This window comes from Choristoneura fumiferana, chromosome 22, assembly GCF_025370935.1.
Source record: "Choristoneura fumiferana chromosome 22, NRCan_CFum_1, whole genome shotgun sequence".
Taxonomy (NCBI): domain Eukaryota; kingdom Metazoa; phylum Arthropoda; class Insecta; order Lepidoptera; family Tortricidae; genus Choristoneura; species Choristoneura fumiferana.
The window spans coordinates 12844749-12866041 of record NC_133493.1 but is presented as its reverse complement, the minus strand read 5'-3'; the positions used below and the strand labels follow the sequence as shown (position 1 = coordinate 12866041).

The following is a 21293-nucleotide window of genomic DNA, read 5'->3' as shown; positions in this document are numbered from 1 at the left end:
TATAAGATATTGACAATTTAGAAAGTGGTTCATTGTTCGAATTGGTCTCTGGTCACAGTGAGAAGTGGTCAATTTAGTGAGAAGACGTTATGAAAATCATCATCATCATCATGATCATCTCAGCAGTAGGACGTTCACTGTTGGACAGAGGGCTCCAACCATAACCTCCAGTTGCTTCGGTTGGCAGCGGCCCCCACCGTGGACCCACGGCTTTAACCAAATCATCCGTCCATCTCGTTGGTGGACGTCCTACGCTGCGCTTGCCGATCCGCGGTCTCCACTCGAGTACAATACAATACAATACAATAACTCTTTATTGCACACCAAAAAACAGTAAACAGTACAGAGAACACAAGTATATACATAGAGATTTTCTAAGGTAAGCAATAGGCGGCCTTATCGCTTCAGAGCGATCTCTTCCAGGCAACCTTTACAAGGAACAGAAATAAGGAATACATTTTAGCAGTACGAGTACTTTTCGGCCCCAACGGCAATCCTATACTTTGCGGAGGTTCACAATATCAATGAACTGAATCAATTGCTTTGCTCACCCGTGACTTTATAATAGCTACGTTTATGCATGAAATGTGTGTTCATGCAGTTCCTCCACCTGCACACTGTCGGAATACGCACAAATCATCAAACACATCTATCACCACCACCACACTACACTGACGCGTTTCGAACTCGACCAGATCTCATCTTTAGAGCAACACAAACGTTCACCATACTACCAGATGTTAGAAATAGTAAAAGATATAAAGATATTATTATAAAGGTCGTGGGTGAGCAAAGTAAATATTTCAGTTCACCTATAGGTACAAAAATATATTATGTAGTACTTACTGTACAGTCACCACCATAAGCGTGGAAGCTGTCTAGGTGCTGAAGAATATCTGAACATGATTATATTTTTATTGTGCATTACGTAAATGCGTGTTCCGATAATTTTTAAATGTTTAGACAGCTCCGCTATGTGTTGTGGCGTCAGTACGAATATATCACGAAATAGAAGTATGCAAATCACGTAAACGATATCTTGAGCATGAAAGAATAAAACAAAGATAATTATAACATTTTTAATAATAGGGAGACTATTTTACAAGGTCCTAAAATTACCCTTACCTACTCACCCATAAAGTAGAGGCAGCATCCAAAATAGATCTTGTATACTTAGCGTAGTTCTTAGCAGCAGTAAAAAAAAAAACAAAGTAGTTGAGATGGCTGTTCTACTTTTGTCATTGATAATTCCTATATCATATAACTTAGATTGAGAAGTGAGTGAGAAAAACTGCAATCCCCTAAAGAAATTAAGTCTTAGAAAAATAATGTCTATTGTCTGCTGCAGTGTGGATGTCGTCGCTCGATCGTGGGATTTACAGCTAATAATTAATTAACTTAATTTTTGACTATCTTTTACACAGTAAGAGTTAGGATTCTAGTGTCTTGGAGAAATTAACTTCGTTTGACTATAGTGCCCCCTCAAAGTTAACAATCAAAAATAACACGGTGTATAATATCTTTATAGTGCAGACATTTACAGCTTATAGTTTTACCAAGTGTCTAGGTATGCTTCATCGTAATCAGTCGTAAGTCTATTCATGGTAAAAGTTGTATCTTTATTTTATAACAATAGATTTCTTAAAAACAAAAAAATAATTATATTCACGATTCGATACTACATGTTGTCTTTAGTGGTTATACTTATATTTTTGTGACAACCTATATATTCCTCAATTTAATCCGCAAGATCTTGTAAAATCAAAAAATATTGAAAGTCATAAATAATCAAATCATATAGGTAACGAACAATTGACACCTCACTGACGTCACGCCCAAACTGAAAGAGACGTATATATTATTTGACAATATGGTACTGTTTTCGATGATTGTCATTTTTTGAAATAAGAACGGTGGTTTAATCAATCTGTAAAGGTATTTAGTACTTATGTAGCAAGAGGTGTAAGTAACTGTTGAATCTTCGGCTCCTATCCATGAGACTACCGGGCCCAATTGCATAATAGGTAAAGTACAAGCTAAGAGTATTGGTGAATTTTAATACAAAATCGCTAATACTATTAGCTTTGTACTTTGTTATGTATTACGTACTTGTCTCAGAAAATAATTTGAAGTCCATTATGAATCTGAAAAGTTAAATATATTTAGTGAGCAAAAACAGTAAAAGGAAAGACAAACGAAGGAACAAAATAAAACTCATTTATAATTTTAAGTTTATCTTTTTTTCCATACATTTAGGAGATAATTCTTAATAAACCGGCCAAGAAAAAAAGTCATTTGATCAAAAACCTAAACCTGCTCCGCCAAAATAATATCTTCACTGCTGCGGATCGAGCGAGTGAAGCGAGCGAGATCGATGTAGGTGGAGCGGATGCGACTCTGTTGGGTCAGGTTGAAGGGCAAGGGCGGCGAGTGAGGCGGCAGCCCGGCCTCGACCTTCGTTTGGAGTTTTTTTTTATTCAGACTTTTATCATAGAGAGAGAGAGAGAGAGAGAGAGAGAGAGAGATCATAGAGTTGACTTTGCGAGTTCGTTTCGTCACTGACGCGTAACAGAGGGATTTTGCTAAACAAGTGTAGTGAAATGAAACCGACCGACTGCGAGTTTGATTCGCGCACAAAGGGTTGCGCACCATCTATACAATATTCATTGGACATTAGCAAAAAAAAGGCAAAAAAAAACACGTTTGTTTTATGGGAGCCCTCTTTAAATATTTATTTTATTCTGTTTTTAGTATTTGTTGTTATAGAGGCCGCATAATCTGTGAATATTTCAACTGTCTAACTCTCACGGTTCTTGAGATACAGCCTGGTGACAGCCGGACGGACAAACGACCAACGAAGTCTTAGTAATAGGGTTTTGGGTACCGAACCATAAAATCGAGTTGACCTTTTATCTTATTTTGTAATTTCACTAAACTGGTGGAGGTTTATAACTTATTAATAAGAGTAACGTTACCTACTGTATGACTGACTGACGGATAATGCACAGCTTACTCGACTGGAGATATAATTGACGGGTCCCCTTCGTAATCCATAATATCGTTTGTCCTAAACTCAAATGCCATAACACTTTTGCCATAAACACTTTTGACATATCCTATTTTTGCCTTAATGATTTTTTGTCCTAATAATCATAAGCCATAATATTACATGTCCTAATACTCTACATCCCTAATATGTTTTGTACTAATATAGTAAGACATAAAACTTACGAGTAATAATATTAAAATCCATAATATTAATTGTCATAACAGAGCACTTGTAGGTAAACAGCGACTTGCGAGCCAGAAAAGTATATTACGTTACAACTGAGTTCCCAACAGTGACGAATCGGTACCAGAAAAGTAAGTTAGGTTAGGTTAGAACTGCGACTCCTACAGAAACGAACCGCAGCCAGAAAAATAGGTTAGGTTAGAACTGCGACCCCTACAAAAAAGAACAGCAGTCAGAAAAGTATTTTATTTAAAATTATTTATAAAGTGGCCTTTTTTTTAGTGTATTATTATTTACTACTATTATATGCAATTTCCCGGGATAAAAACTATCCTATGGCCTTTTCTGGGACTCAAACTATCTATGTAGGTACCGAATTTTATCTAAATTGGTTCAGCGGTTTTGAAGTGATGGGGTAACAAACAAACAAACAGACTTACAAACTTTCGCATTTATTATATTAGTGGTAAGGGGGATGATTCAACGGTGTGTGAAGTTTCCAAACCAGTTTAGTACAAAAGTGATTATGTCAACCAATATTTGGACATGTGAGTATAAGGACATAATATGTTAATTAGTACTTACGAAATTAGTGCAAATAAGCATTAGGATATTCAATATTAGGAAAAAAATATGGAATGACATTATGGCAAAATATCATTATGACATAAGTTGTTATGGATTCCAATATAGATCCAAAATTGTCATTCCACACCGCAGTGCTGGAGCCTGGAGTTTATATTTGGCAACAGAGAGCCAAATATAATAATATTAGGACTACGTAGTTTACAGCAGGTGGTGCATCAACAGTAGTTCAGATTATTTAAGCTCAACAAAATTACATCTACACACACACACACACACACACCTTAAACTTTGACTTCATAAGAATTTTATTTACCCAATAAGTGACCCTCACGCTAATAAGACAAATGTAATGACGTCACTTGTCACAATTGGTTAAACCGTTGAGTAGTTACGAGCGAACATAGGAACATACGTACATACTTAAATATATACACACAGGTCCAAAACATAACCTTCGCTTCAGTTAGGGTAAAAAGGTACGTGGTAACAGAGTAGTTCGACCTACTAATATGGCCATTCAAGAAGGATCATGGTTTCGAATCCAGTCTCGCATCTCTAATTTTTTTTTTATATTCAATTGCTGTTCCCAATCTTCACTAATTCTCCGTTTTAACTGTTGTAGATAGTAAGTAACGTCTGTTGTGCAGACTTGTTTATATAGTTATATTTTTTCTTTATGTATTGCCTAGTTAGTTACTCGAAATAAACACTGTTGTCAATGAACATCTTTTTGCTAACTCATATCTTACAAATCAGTTATTTAATTCTCTTCCAGCACTTTCCACCAAATATTACAACAGAAACTATCAGCCCAAAAAAATCTCATTCTTATGAAGAGTTAGTACCAAGCGCTATATAGCCACGTTACGGAATCGTAACGAGGGTGAATAGAGCGGGCGACCAGCGACCGGACTGCGTGGCGCTTGGTTGGAGGCATTGGTTAGCGGTCGTGTAATTGACGCTTGGCTGTGCGTGCGTCGATTCGTGCGCTAGTATGAAGTCGATCTACTGCATATTACTTGTATTGTGATGATAATGTGAAATTACTTATTTGTGACAAAAAGAAGCAAAGCAGGTCTTACCTTCTAAGTGATCCACTGGAGTCCAATTAGATGATTTTTAGTAAAAATTAGTCTAATTCCTGAAATTAGTTTTTTAAATTAGAAATGACTACTAAGTAGGTTTACATACACTAGTTATCTCTATCTGAACTCAAATTATACACTTTGTCACAATCACAATCACGTTGAAGAGTCCCTGTGAATTCGTGTCATTTACATGTCAAATAGCGTCCCTTTTCTTTGAAATCAATCAAGCAGCGTTGTTGTGATACATATAGGTACCTACGCAAAACATAGACATAACACTGCTAAAAATTTCTTTCGGCTTTGTTGTTATGCAGGTATAAAACGCTCTTATCAAATAACTAGCTGTTACCCGTGACTCATCATCATCATCATCATCGTCATCATAAACATCACATCATCACCATCATCTGCAATACCCCTGGTGTTGCAGATGTTTATGAGCGGTGGTGATCTCTTACTGACTCTTACCATCAAGAGACCCACTTGCTCGTTTGCCATCCATTCGAATAAAAAAACCATTATCGTCGTCACCATCTTCATCTCATCATCATCATCATCGTCGTTGTAGTCGTCGTCATCATTATCATTATCACATCATCATGATCATCATCATTATCATCGTTATCATCATCATCTCATCATTATCATCATCATTTTTTGTATTGTACTTTTAAATACAAGCTTTTTTGCTGACTGAAGTTTTTTTGACTGTACTTGCATTGTCATCCAAATTAGTACATTTTTGTACCAAATTTCAAGTCGATGCCATTTACCGTTGAGGAGTTCCGTCCTGACGATCGAGACGTCTGGCTGGTGGCTGGACCACTCGGGTGACACTACCAAATTATTGTATTGTCACAAGATTTACTGAGTAAGTATGCCGAATTTCAAGTCTATCCAACTGAAAGTGGGTCAAATTCAACTTGCAAAGTTTGAACCGCACATACATATACATTGCAAGTTAAATAAAGCTTGCGAAATAATAAATGAAAAATACTGACTGAATGTGTGTGTGTGTGTGTGTGTGTGTGTGCGTGATTCGATGACAGACAGCGCACCACCTATAACTAGCTACTGGCTGGAATCAATACCAATAGGTATATACAAAATATAACAAGTTTTTGTATTTTGTTTGCTAACTGCACATTTTGTTTCGTTGACTGAACCTACTTACATTGTCATCCAAACTAGGTACGTCTGTGTACCACGTTTCAAGTCGATACCACTAAATGTTGAAGAGTTACATCATGCGGAGATAACTGTGACCGGGCCAACACAATTTCATTACCAGATTATTGTATTATCACGAAACATACATATCATCATCATCATCAGCCATAGGACGTCCACTGTTGGACATAGGCCTCTCCCATAGACCTCCCGTTCCCTCGGTTGTAAGCGGCTTGCATCCACCTTGAAACTTAACATACAATAAGAGAATGAGAAACATATATATAATTATATGTATATTATATATGATTCCAAGAAACAAAATAATTAAAAATTGCTCGATGGCTTGCAAATTCAATAAGTTTTGGTAAAAATTTAATTTACAATACAAGCTTTTTTTTGATAACTGCCCTTTTTGTTGACTGTACTTTAATTTTCACCCAAACTACATTTGCATACCAAATTTCAAGTCGATGCCTATAACTATTGAGGAGTTCCGACCTGTGGAGACGATCCTGGCCGGACTACCAGGATGTTACTACCAGATTATTGTATTGTCAGATTATCACGTAATCTACATAAGTATATCGATTGTCAATCCAACTACTGGAAGTTGGTCAAATTTAACTTGCAAGATTTGATTACAGACAGACAGACAGATAGACAGACAACGGGACAGGTGAAAGTAAATAAAATCTTGAAAAAAAAACCATGACACATTACATCTTACATAAATAATAAGTTTTTGGTAAAAAACATTTTTAGTACATTTGCTGACTGTACGTTTGTTACTGTTACCTGTACTTGCATTGTCACTACATTTGCATGGGTTTTAGGTGTTTAATATGTATTTAAGTATGTATCTATCTATATAATTATATTTATCCGTTGTTTAGTACCCATTACACAAGCTTTGCTAAGCTTACTTTGGGACTAGGTCAATTGGTGTGAATTGTCCCGTGATATTTATTATTAGCGTTTACCCGCGGCTTCGCACGCGTAAATCAATAGATACAGCAGTTGAATTGAAATTCCGGGATTTTATTAAATTCTCGTGGGAATTCCCTAAAATTACATCGTGGTTTTCACTGACGTTAAATTAAACCAACCATGCCAAATTTCATGACTCTAAACCCAGCGGTTGTTATTTCAAGATTTTATCCCTATCCCGTAAGAATATCAGGATAAAAGGAGCCTATGTGTTATTCCAAATGTCCAGCTATGTACATACCAAATTTCATGTCTCTAAGCCTAGCGGTTATTAATTCGAGATTTTATTCCTATCCCGTGGGAATATCGGGATAAAAAGTATTCAATATCCAAGTTGTTTTTATCCAGGTTATAAACTATTTTTGTACCAAATTTCATCCAAATCTGCGTAGCCGTTTCAGCGTGAAGAAGTAACAAACATACTCACTCACAAACTCACTCACTTACAAACTTTCAAATTTATTTATCATTAGGATTATATATTTAATAGGTACTAAATTTCAAGTCGATGCCATTAACTGTTGAAGAGTTCCGTCCTGCGGAGACGATGCTAGCCGGACTACCAGGATGCCACTACCAGATTATTGTATTGTCACTCAATTTACATAAAGTATGCCAAATCTCAAGACAATCCGGCTACTGGAAGTTGGTTGAATTTAACTTGCAAGGTTTGAACCACACATACATACATACATACATACATACATACATTGCAAGTTAAATAAAGCTTGCAAAAATACTGACTGAATGTGTGTGTGTGTGTGTGTGTGTGATTCGATGACAGACAGCGCACCACCTAAACTAGCTACTGGCTGGAATCAATACTAATAAGTATACATGTAACAAGATTTTGTATTTTGTTTGCTGACTGCACATTTTGTTTCGCTGACTGAACCTACTTACATTGTCATCCAAACTGGGTACGTCTCTGTACCACGTTTCAAATCGATACCACTAAATGTTGACCACTAAATTTAATAAGGTTTGGTAAAAATTTCATTTTTAATCACAGTTTTTTTTTATAACTGTCCTTTTTGTTGACAGTACTTGCATTGTCACAAACATTTGCATACCAAATTTCAAGTCGATGCTATAACCGTTGAAGAGTTCCGTCCTGCGGAGACGATCCTGGTCGGACTACCAGGATGTCACTACCAGATTATTGTATTGTCACGCAAATTACATAATCATTCCAAATTTCAAGTCAATCTGACTACTGGAAGTTGGTCAAATTATACTTGCAAGATTTGACTACAGACAGACAGACAGATAGACAGACAACGGGACAGGTGAAACTAAATAAAAGCTTGTAAAAAGCTTGTTATAAAAAAATACACACTTCATCCGAAAATCCTATACCTATAATGTTAATTGCTATGATCATGGTTTACCGGTATTATAAAAATCTTACAAAGCGTAGGTACACTTTTAGTAAAAAAACACTCAATTTTATAGTATTAAAAAATGTGTTGCGACTATACCTGTGTCAGATTTCACAGCATATCCTATGTTATAAGGATTATATTGTAGTCCTTTTAGCGCCTTAGATATTTCCTTCCTCCAGACAATAAACTTGTTTGTTTTTTGGAAAACTGTGGCTCTGTCCATTGGAGGTCAATTTTGCCATTGTCTTGTAGGTTTTACCGTTTTACCGATGAGCGCGATTCTTCTACATTAAAATTATTGAACTGAAGACGACAATAAATTTAAAAATTACTGACATACAAATAAATGTGACTAGTGGTGATAGTCTGGATGACATTTCCATGACATTATATTTTTAATTATCTAACCAGCCAGTACTTCATTCTAAGTTTCTTTAAAACCTCTTTCATTCAGCCTATTTTGTTGATTGCTAGACGAATAACAAGGGGTATAACCTAAGTTTGACCGTTATGTGTGCTTTGTGTCTTGTGTCTGTGTCTGTATGTCTGTGTGTCTGTGTGTCTGTGTGTCTGTGTGTCTGTGTGTCTGTGTGTCTGTGTGTCTGTCTGTGGCACCGTAGCTCTTAAACGGGTGGACCGATTTGAATGCGGTTTTTTTTATTTGAAAGCTGGTTTTCTAGCGATGGATCTTAGACATGATTTATCAAAATCGGTTCAGCCGTTTCAAGATCATCAGATCTTTTGTTCGCTGCGGTAGGAATCTTAGACGCATAATGGATATTTACTTTACTTTCAAACATATTTGGGACCAAAAATTTGAAACACCCATGTATGCTATATAGCTATGCAACATTATGGAATTCTCAGCCTGATGCTGCAGCCAGGATATCCAGAACACTAGTAGGTACACTCTTAATAAAACTATAGCAGATATATCGTGTTTGGGTTCGTTTTGATCAGTATTTGATTCTACAAACAATGCAATGGTGGCAACAGGATGAGCTGATGCTGCAGCCAGGATATGTAGCACAATAGTACACTATAAAAAATAATAGCACATATGTCGTGTTTGGATTCGTTTTGATCAGTAATTGATTCTACATACAATGCAGTGGTGGCAACACGACGAGCTGATGCTGCAGCCAGGATATTCAGCACACCAGTATACTCTTGAAAAAATAATAGCAGATATGTCGTGTTTAATTCCTTTTGATCAGTATTTGATTCAACATACAATGCAATGGTGGCAACACGATGAGCTGATGCTGCAGCCAGGATATCCAGCACACTAGTACACTCTATAAAAAATAATAGCACATATGTCGTGTTTGGATTCGTTTTGATCAGTAATTGATTCTACATACAATGCAGTGGTGGCAACACGACGAGCTGATGCTGCAGTCAGGATATTCAGCACACCAGTATACTCTTGAAAAAATAATAGCAGATATGTCGTGTTTAATTCCTTTTGATCAGTAATTGATTCTACATACAATGCAGTGGCGGCAACACGACGAGCTGATGCTGCAGCCAGGATATGCAGCACACTAGTATACTCTTGGAAAAATAATAGCAGATATGTCGTGTTTGATTCCTTTTGATCAGTATTTGATTCTACATACAATGCAATGGTGGCAACAAGATGAGCTGATGCTGCAGCCAGGATATCCAACACACTAGTACAGTTTAAAAAAATATATATCAAAGTTTAAAAAACATAAAATAAAAACTTAAATTTAAAATTTAAAAAACCCCCGACTTAAAAAAACGCCAGCAAAAATAAAAATAAAAACGCCCGAAAAAAACGCTGCTTGAAAAGACAATTAAAAAGTAAAAAATAATTATGCGCTACCTAGCTGTTGCCCGCGACTTCATCTGCGAAGAATTCGTTTATCTCTATCCCGCGGGGACTATGCTGATTTCCCGCAAAATTAGCCTAAGTTAATTTAGTATAAAGTATCTAGTAATATTTTTTTATCTAAGCGTTGTCGGTGTCGGGGGACCGCTAAGGTTAATTTAAAAAATATACATATTTATTTTCATGTTAACCTTAGCGGTCCCCCGACACCGACAACGCTTAGATAAAAAAATATTACTAGATACTTTATACTAAATTAACTTAGGCTAATTTTGCGGGAAATCAGCATAGTCCCGCGGGATAGAGATAAACGAATTCTTCGCAGATGAAGTCGCGGGCAACAGCTAGGTAGCGCATAATTATTTTTTACTTTTTAATTGTCTTTTCAAGCAGCGTTTTTTTATGATTGCTAGACGAATTTTACAACCGATATAACCTATGCTTTCGTTGTTAGTGTTTTTAGCGACTTTTTTCTTTTTTAGTACAATTTTTTTTAGGGAACGTGCCAACGGAACCCTATTGGTGAGACTCCGCTGTCTGTCTGTCCGTCCATCTGTTACATCCCAGCCTCCTCTCAGAACAAGAGGGCTTGGGCCATAGTTCCCACGCGGGCCCAGTGCGGATTGGGAACTTCACTTCACACGCTTTTGCAGGTGGTAGGACCTTGTGCAAGGTCCGCCCGGATTGCTACCACCACCTTGCTCGCTAATCCTGCCGTGAAGCAGCAGTGCTTGCACTGTTGTGTTTCGGCGTGGAGAGTAAGACAGCCGGTGAAATTACTGGCACTTGAGGTATCCCATCTTAGGCCTCTAGGTTGGCAACGCATCTGCAATTCCCCTGGTTTGCAAATGTTTATGGGCGGTGGTGATCTCTTACCATCAGGAGACCCACATGCTCGTTTGCCATCCAGTCGTATAAAAAAAAAACGCACCATTGAATTGCTTCGCAGGTTTGTGCAGGTTTCCTCACGAAAGCAGTGCAGGGTTCCGACTGTTACAGGGCTCTATCTCTTGAGTCGTAATAGTCAGACACTTGAAATTTTCACAGATTATGTATTACAAATACTAAAAACAGAATAAAATAATTATTTAAAGGGGGCTCCCATACACCAAATGACTCGCATTTGGCCGGTTTTTTTGTGATAGGGTACCAAGGAATTCCAAAAAATATATTACTTATATGACCGCGGCATGGCGCTAGCGTCTACGCAAAATGTATGCAAAATATTTAGTTACATTTTACAACACGTGTGATATTTTGCCCGAGAACTATGAAAGTTTATCTAAGTTCAGGACTGCCAATGAAAGTAAATAACGCTAGGCTAGGTATTTTATCCTAACACCCGGTTTTTACTTACATACAGCCAAACCATTCAAATTTTGACCCGCTAAGTGAAATTGTAACAAACAAATTACACTACGCTTTTGTTGCGATACGCCATTATTTTACAAGCTTTTTATTAATTAATAATAAGTATAGAACATTCTTGTTTTGTTGACCCAAATGGTGGAACCGATGCAGATGTCGAAGCGCGCATAAACAGGGCTCGTGCCGCATATGCACAACTCAAACCGGTCTGGACGTCCCACGTAATAACACGGCGCACAAAAATCAGAGTTTTCAACTCAAATGTCAAATCGGTTCTCCTGTACGGGTGTGAGACCTGGCTCGTCAAGAAAGCAATCACCAGTAAACTCCAGTTTTTGTGAACAAGTGTTTGCGTCGCATATTAGGAGTTTATTGGCCACGAACCATTACAAACACTAGACTGTGGGAGTTGACGAGCCAGAAGCCAATTGATAAGGAGATCCTATTGAGGAAGTGGCGCTGGATCGGACACGTGTTGCGGAGAACCGATGCTCATCTCGCCAAGCAAGCGCTGGAGTGGCAAGCTGCTGGTAGTAGGAGGCCAGGCCGACCCCGAATCACCTGGAGACGATCGGTTGAGAAGGAGATCTCCCTAATTGGGTACCATTGGCGAGACCTAGAAGCCACAGCACAGGACCGTGACGCATGGAAGTCCCTACTGCGAGCCCTATGTCCCTGCTGAGGGACTACAGGAATTCATCATCATCATCATCATCATAGAACATTCTTGAAGGCATCTAGTTGTTCAAGCAAGTTTTCATGTGGTAGAGCCTTACTGTAACCACTTGCTGACTGCAGTACAAATGGGCCGGCTCGACCGGAGTAGTACCAACCTCCATCTGAATACCGGCGTGAAATAGTACCTTTGCCCAACTCCCCTCCCCCTTTTATCCTGCCCCCATACCGCCCAATTTAGCCCCCCCCCTCCTCCCTTTTAGGCCGGCCACGCACCCGCAGTCCTAATAATGCTGTAGGTGACCAAGGGCGGCGGTGATCACTTACCATTAGGTGACCCGCATGCTAGTTTGCCAGCTATTTGATAAAAAGAGTAGATTGATGACCTCAAGAAAAAACATTACTTTCTTTGGTTTGACCTGACTTAAAAATACTGAATTTCATGGTTAATTGCACTTTATCGAAATGCTATTACTTATTCTTTGTAAATAAACATAAAAAAGTAAAAAAAAAAAGAAAAAGAATCATTATGCGTCATCGAGTTTCGAACTCCTTCTCTTACTACATACTTCTAAGAATTGGTACCACTGAGCCAAACTAGGTGGTCACGTGACCGCCCGAAATAGTCAATACCTTTTTACAACAGATTATATTTGACATTAGCTACTCACACCACAGTAAAATGGATCAAAATTTACTGCATCATACTGAAATTTAGGTATTATAGATCCTCTCCATTTTGTGATTTGCGACAACAATATGCCCATAACTAACTATCCTCAAAAAATCGCGTCGAAATAACGTCTGTGGAAGAAATATTGATGTACCAAAGTTTGTATGGAAGACGACGCACCTTAAAATTTTATTAATTTTGGAAATTTAAGTAACAATAAAAAAGCCGTGGTGGCCTAGTGGTTTGACCTATCGCCTCTCAAGCAGAGGGTCGTGGGTTCAAACCCCGGCTCGCACCTCTGAGTTTTTCGAAATTCATGTGCGGAATTACATTTGAAATTTACCACGAGCTTTGCGGTGAAGGAAAACATCGTGAGGAAACCTGCACAAATCTGCGAAGCAATTCAATGGTGTGTGTGAAGTTTCCAATCCGCACTGGGCCCGCGTGGGAACTATGGCCCAAGCCCTCTTGTTCTGAGAGGAGGCCTGTGCCCAGCAGTGGGACGTATATAGGCTGGGATGATGATGAAGTAACAATCAGAAATGATGATATCCGCAGTAGAACTAAGGTTACCGACATAGCCCGAAGAATTGAAACTGAAGTGGAGTTGGCGGGGCACATTGCTCGCAGGGCTGATGGCCGATGGGGTCAAAAGGTTTTCGAATGGCGTCCGCGGACCGGGAGACGAGCTGTCGGTAGGCCTCCAACAAGATGGAGCGACGACCTGGTTAAGATCGCGGGATCGCAGTGGATGCGGAAAGCACAGGACCGGTCTGAGTGGAGAGCCTTGGGGGAGGCCTATGTCCAGCAGTGGACGTCTTTCGGCTGACATGATGATGATGTAACAATACAATACAAAGACTCTTTATCGTACACCAGTAAGCCATAGTAAGCGATACAGAAAACAGATACTGAGAAAACAATAACACAACACACACAACAGCAACAACAATAACAACAGCAATAGTAACGTGAGCTAATTAAGGGATTGAAGCCAATTGAAGGTAGTTTCCCTTTTTTTTTATTCGACTGGATGGACCGCCCATAGGCACCTGCAACACCAGGGGATTGCAGATGCATTGCCAACCTAGGCCTCAGTGCCAGTAATTTCACCGGCTGTCTTACTATCCACGCCGAAACACAACAGTGTAAGCACTGCTGCTTCACGCAGGATTAGGAGCAAGGAGCAAGATGGTGGTAGCAATTCGGCGGACCTTGCAAGGTCCTACCACCTGGGACCATCATTTTTCCCACTCTTATATGTTTAGAGTTCAGTGTATCTACACTGAAACATTCTGAGATACTTAAGCTTCATATACCTACACCGTGCCTAAAAGTCTGTGTTGCGCCTGAAGAATTTACGATATCCATGAAGGCTTACACAACTAAACGAAAGGATTTATCTGTCCCCCTTTTTAGGGTTCCGTACTGGAAGGATATCGAATTCGAAAGGGGTTGAATATGTACGTGACCCGAGGGGCTAGTACGAAACTTGAAAATCGAAGTTCGTATCGCACCGTCCCTTTCACTCGCGTCTAAATGACATAAGCGTCAGCGGGACGCAACATACGAAGATCGAGTTTTGCACTTCGTAATATAGGTCCTGAGGGTTTTGTCTAACGCTGACGTTGTGCTGGGTTGGTAAAGTCAAGCGCAGTACTTAATAAGTACGTATCTATTCGAAGCACTCAAAAATATGTTCATCATCATCATCCCAGCCTATATACGTCCCACTGCTGGCACAGCCTCCTCTCAGAACAAGAGGCTTGGGCTTTAGTTCCCACGCGGGCCCAGTGCGGATTGGAACTTCACACACACCATTGAATTGCTTCGCAGGTTTGTGCAGGTTTCCTCACGATTGTTTTCCTTCACCGCAAAGCTCGTTGGTAAATTTCAAATGTAACTCCGCACATGAATTCGAAAAACTCAGAGGTGCGAGCCGGGTTTTGAACACACGACCCTCTGCTTGAGAGGCGATAGGGTCAAACCACTAGGCCACCACGGCTTCCAAAATATGTACTACGCGCCTTATTGCGTCTGAATAAAAGTCTGTGGTGCTTGGTTTTGAAACTTTGAATAAGTTCATATTTACACTTGATGTAGGTATATAGGTGTGATGTGGTATTGACGACGACCGGATAGCCTAGTGGTTAGAGAACCTGATTACGCAGCTTGAGGTACCGGGTTCGATTCCGGCCGGGGTAGATATTTTATATGAATAATACGAATGTTTGTGATTTGTTCTCGGGTCTTGGATGTTTAATATGTATTTAAAGTTTATCCGTTGCCTAGTATCCATAGTACAAGCTTTGCTTTGTTTGAGACTAGGTCAATTGGTGTCAAGTGTCCCATGATATTTTTTATTTTTGTCTCTGACCGTGTACAGAACCCTCACTGCGCGAGCTCGATTAGCACTTGTCCGGTTTTATACCTTTTGTCTCGTCCGGCCTTGTGACGTTCTTGTTACGGAAAGGAGGGGTACTTAGTTTGAGATCTTATTTTATTACCCTACATCCTACTAATATTGTAAATGCGAATGTTCGAGTATCGTCACGCTGAAACTACTGAACGGATCAGAAACGAAATATCCAAAGTCAAAGTCAAAATATCTTTATCCAATTTAGGCTAAAGCACTTATGAATGTCAGAATAAAATCTACCACCGGTTTGGAACCTCTGTTGAGAAGAATCCGGCAAGAAACTCAATGAGGTATTCGTCTGAAACACGAAAGAATAATTCGTGGAAATAGCTGAGTCTCAGGAATAATAAATAGATCGAAAATAAAAACTGAGACATGTCAGCACAGAAGTGTAGTGTAGGGTATGGCACGCAGCACGGAATGCTGAGAACCTGGGTTCGATTCCCTGCGTTGGTCTCTTTTTCTGTTTTTTCTGTGCATCCATGTCTCAGTTTGTATTTACGATATGGTTTTACGGGATGACCGTAAAAGTAACAAATTTGGAGTTGAAATAGAAATACAAGAACACTCCAAATAAATAACCAATCATAATAATAAATAGAATTTAATCGACCGCTGCTAGACAAGACATAATTATACCTCTACCATCCCAGCCTATATAATAATATGTCCCACTGCTGCAGCTGGGCACAGACCTCCTCTCAGAACAAGAGGGCTTGGGCCATAGTTCCCACGCGGCTCCAGTGCGGTTTGGGAACTTCACTCACACTCACCATTGAATTGCTTCGCAGGTTTGTGCAGTGTCCTCACGATGTTTTCCTTCACCGCAAAGCTCGTGGTAAATTTCAAATGAAATTCCGCAGACGAATTTCGAAAAACTCAGAAGTGCGAGCCGGGGTTTGAACCCATGACCCTTTTATTTTTTTTATATAGATAGATAGAACAGCGTTCGCCCGCGGCTTCGCCCGGGTGGAATTCGGTTATCGCGCGCTGTTCCCTCGGGAACTGTGCATTTTTCCGGGATAAAAAGTAGCCTATGTCACTCTCTGGCCCATAAACTATCTCTATGCCAAAAATCACGTCGATCCGTTGCTCCGTTTCGACGTGAACAAACACACAAACACACACACTTTCTCATTTATAATATTAGTACTTATGGCTAAGAAAAGGGCTTATACTTTCATAAAAGGCCGGCAACAGGCCAATGACTCTCCTTGAGTAGATGTTATTTATAGCCGGTGTTGATAATTTCAGATCCAGATAACCCGCTTGCTAGTTTTCTCCCCCCCTCTCATAATAATTAAAAAAAAACACAAACAGTTACCAGAATTTAGTTCTGCCACGCACGTGGCACACTGGAGATTCGGATCCGAATCCCGTCAGACGGACAGACAGACAGCAAAGTGAACTTAAGACAGTCTCTAACCTTACACCCTATCCCATAGTCGTAATAGCAACGTGTCGAACAAATAGCAGATTGATCAACAAGGGACTAAAACAAGCCATAATGACTCGAGATGTTTCGCCACCCGAACAGAAGAGATAGACAGACAGACATGGCGAAACTATAAGGGTTCCGTTGTTGCCATTTTGGCTCCGGAACCCTAAAAAGGAGCATTCGTCCCGATATGCAGAGACTAAAGTAACATTTTAAGAGCATGAGAAGTGAAAAATATATTCTTTGTATTGAAAAGTATGAGACTATGCCCACTAGCACGTTTCCTAACCAACAGCGTTCTAACTTGACATATCGTTCCTGACACGTTCCTAGTACGGTCATGGCTGATACGGTGTAGTAGGTAGAGACCTTAAGAACATTTCAGATTATCCGATCCGATATCGGTATCGGACGCCGATACAATATCAGGGTCAAGTAAAATGAATGAAATATGTACTTACCTGTCTTTCACATTGTCCGGCCCGATATATCGGATATCGGAGCCGACACCGATATGTTGGCGGCTCCATCGGACACCTACGGGCTGTCGGACGACAATGTTTAGATCTATGTGTGCTATACAATACAATACAGTACAATAACTCTTTATTGCACACCAACACATAGCAAGCAGTACAGAAAATGGTTAGTATTAATTGTGATCACGACGCACGAGCCGAGCGAGCGAAGCGAGCGTGCCGCGGCAGCGGCCGGCGAAGTGCCAGAACCGATATGGCGGCGTTTCATGATATGCCTAGGAATTTCATATCTGCCTAAACTGGCCAAATCATGAAATGGCGGCGCTTCATGATATGCCTAGGAATTTCATAATCTGCTAAACGTCACTAGGCAAATCGCTAAACGGTGAGTTTTGAACGATATGGCGGATGTCCCTTAGCCAATTCATGAAATGGCGGCGTTTCACGATATGCCTAGGAATTCGTGATCTGGCGGATTTTACGATCGGCCGCCGACATATACACAGAGACTTTCTAAAACTTTTTTGCTATACGTGTACCTATCTAAATTGTCTCTGTGTGTGTGCACTAGGCTATCGAGCAAATGGCCGTATCGGAACAATTTTGTCGGAAATACTTACGTGAAAACAGCACAATGGTGTCGGCTATCGGTGTCGGTGTCGACCATCGTCGTCCGATACCGATATCAGATAGAATAATCTGAAAACGTTCTTAAAGGTTCCGTTTTGCCAATTGCGGCACAGAACCCAAAAAAAAAAACTTCAAATTCACATTAAAATATGAATAAAACACTTACGGAATCAACAGGTCGCCCCGATGTGCCGGGAACTTATCCGGGATTAAAACCGACTTTGATCCGGTCACGCAAAGCCCGTACCGGATTAACAAACAAACGGATTATCTGGGATTATATAACACTAGCTTCGCGAGCCGGCTTTCCTCATGTCTGATACTTTAGCCTTTGACGGTATCGACGAGTTTCAATGGAATCAAAGAGATAATTTCTGGTAGCACATAGTTGGTGGACGCACAGAGACAAACAATTTGATTCCTCGAGCCTAGATAGAACCTTATCATCGTGACGTTTATGTGATTCGAAAGTGGGGGGGGGGGGGGGCTACTAAGAAATTCGAAAATCGAAGAAGTACTGCCTGTTCCTCTCACTCTTGTATTAAATAATAGCGTCAGCGAGACGGCATGATAAGAAGTAGGCAGGCCACATAGCACGGAGAACGGATGGCTGTTGGGGCTGAAAAGAAGATCGCGGATCGGCAAGCGCAGCGTAGGACGCCCACCAACGAGATGGACGGATGATCTGGTTAAACAGCGAGTTCACGGTGGATGCAAGCCGCTTCCAACCGAAACAACTGGAAGTTTATGGCGGAGGCCTATGTCCAACAGTGGACGTCCTACGGCTGAGATGATGATGATGATAAATCCTCGCAAACCGTGGTACATCGTGATGTAGCGTAGTTTTTGTTAATGTTTCTAAAGCTATCATCTCAAATATTACGAGACGACTGACCGGCACGACATAAATATATCAAACTTGGCCAACTTAATTTGAACTTGGCGAGTTGGCAAGTTAGGCCAAGTTAATTGCCTGATAACGCCTCTGGCCCTAACTCAGACAGTTCAGTATAGTGATTAATAAACAATTAAACTTAACTGTTTGACCGGCCATGCTGGAGTGACCTAATTGACAGAAGGGGAAAGTTGTTTGGCGACATCTAGCCAGCGATGTTTGCTTAGGTTTCAGTGTTCATCATCATCATCTTTTGTTTTGTGTGACTTTCCGTAATTCACTCTCCTGTGGCCGGCGAAAGACCAGTGCTGGTTTTCAAACAGCGATATGCTGAGCCGGGACCTTTTTATAGCGGCAACATTTCTATTGTTATTTTTACTAATTATGTGTCATTGCTGTTATAAATAAATTATTTTATTTCTTTCTTTCTTTCATCTTGGCCACACATGTCCCACAGTAGGCCTCTTCTCAGAACGAGAGGCTTGGTTGTAGTTACCATGTGGCCTCAGATTTACAGGGACCAGTCTGAAACCAGCGCCGGCCAACCAAGCCCAGCATATGCTGAGACTGGGACCCATTGTCCCAACTTTTTGTTTCTCCCACAAAGTTTATTTATCAGTGCCTAATTTTGAGTTGTGGCAATAATAGTATATTTTTTATCGAGGGACTAAAATAAGCCAATATATAATACCTGAGGTGGTTAGCCACCCGAGCTTTAGCGAAGGTGTCCATTTATCCGAGGGTTTATATTGACTTTTAGTCTCGAAGTGAAAACTCTATTCTGTGAAAGAATTAACGCGTTTCTATTCCTCCAGTCCATAAAACTTTCATAGGTTTTTAAATAAATCTTTCTAGATTTCGGCGGCAAAAGATTATCAATTATGTCTTTGCTCTTTGCTCGACATCATAATTTTTTTTACTATCACTTGACGACATTGTGAAAATAATCAATTTATTTTAATCGTTTATGATTTACGTTCTACAAAAATTTGAAAGTTATCGCGGTAAGTATTTTTTTTCCAATCAGACACAGATATAACAAAATCGCATCGGCGAAAAGTCCATACACAATCTGGAATAAATAGAATGGTACCACCTTCTATGCGGAAAAATCATAGAACTAAGACCACGTAGACTAAGAACGTAACATTTTCGTCATGAAAATGGTCCGCACAATCTTATTTTATGCCGTAAAGCAAGTACTGGCTGTTTGAGTTTATCTAAGTCACTCGAACTAAATAAAAAAAATTACTTACTTTTACTCCCTAGGGACCAAAGTTATCACTTACTCCCACCTCGTAAGGCTATATTGACCTACTTTTAGAGCATGAGTAGTGAAAAGGTTTTATTTATTTATTTAGATTGTGTGTGTGTGTGTGTGTGTGTGTTTGTACTCCTTCACAACTTCAAAACGGCTGGACGGATTTGGATGAAGTTCGGTGAACATCTGGATAGCACGTAGGCTACTTTTTCTCTCGATTTTCCCACGGATAGGATAATATTTTGAAATTTCAACCGCTGGGTTAAGAGTTGAAATTTTGAACAGTTGTTCTTAACACAGCCTCAATGAAGGCCACGATATAAATTTTGGGGGTTCCCATGGGAATTTTATAAAATCCCAGAATTTCAATTGTAACTACCAGATGAATAGTTTGCGCGTGCGAAGCCGCGGGTAAACTCTAGTTACTTATAACAAACGTTTAATAAAAAACATAAACTGCAGTAAGTGAATATCGATCGAAATCATCCCAATTTTTTTTAATGATCAACCGATAAAATTTCACCATAATTATAGTCTTTACATGTACTTCTTCATATCTGAAGATTCAATTTGCTCGCATCGTCTGTTAATAATATCCTTAATAGGAGTTGTATCGTAAAGAATTAAGTGTTCCTTGCACCCACAGTGTAACGAGGTGACGAGATTTATCTTTACTTTAGCATGAAAAACACACTACTAAAGATAGAAAACATACTTACTAAACACGCGAAGCCACGTGACGTATTGACACCCGATGTAAAATCCTCATCATAAGAAAACTTTTATCAATACAAAGAAAATAAAAAGATGTTTCCAGTAAGCATCACAAATGGACCGTAAACAATGCTCTCGACGTCTGTAATGTTTGGTTTTACTGAAATACTCCTTGCGAGTGCTGTCGCCTGGTTACCGAATTTGATGACCATCCGGTCAAGTGGTTAGAGAACCTGACTACGAAGCTTGAGGTCCCGGGTTCCCGGGTCCGGGACTGGATGGCAAACGAGCAAGTGGGTCTCCTGATGGTAAGAGATCACCACCGCCCATAAACATCTGCAACACCAGGGGTATTGCAGACGTGTTGCCAACCTAGAGCCTAAGATGGGATACCTCACGTGCCAGTATTTCACCGGTTCTTACTCTCCAC

At 39.8% G+C, this 21293-nt stretch overlaps 1 long non-coding RNA gene across 2 annotated transcripts; it reads right to left on the bottom strand.

Annotated features, from left to right (window-relative positions):
* Positions 1-345: 345 nt before the first annotated feature.
* On the bottom strand, positions 346-8709 carry LOC141440103 (uncharacterized). 2 transcript variants are annotated; one of them, XR_012452674.1, is made up of 3 exons: positions 8550-8709; positions 4903-4961; positions 346-2144 (listed from the first exon to the last, which is right to left on the bottom strand). It is a non-coding gene; the product is annotated as an uncharacterized lncRNA (long non-coding RNA). The 2 variants fall into 2 exon arrangements; XR_012452673.1 differs by lacking the exon at positions 8550-8709 and having other exon boundaries at positions 4903-7852.
* Positions 8710-21293: the final 12584 nt, after the last annotated feature.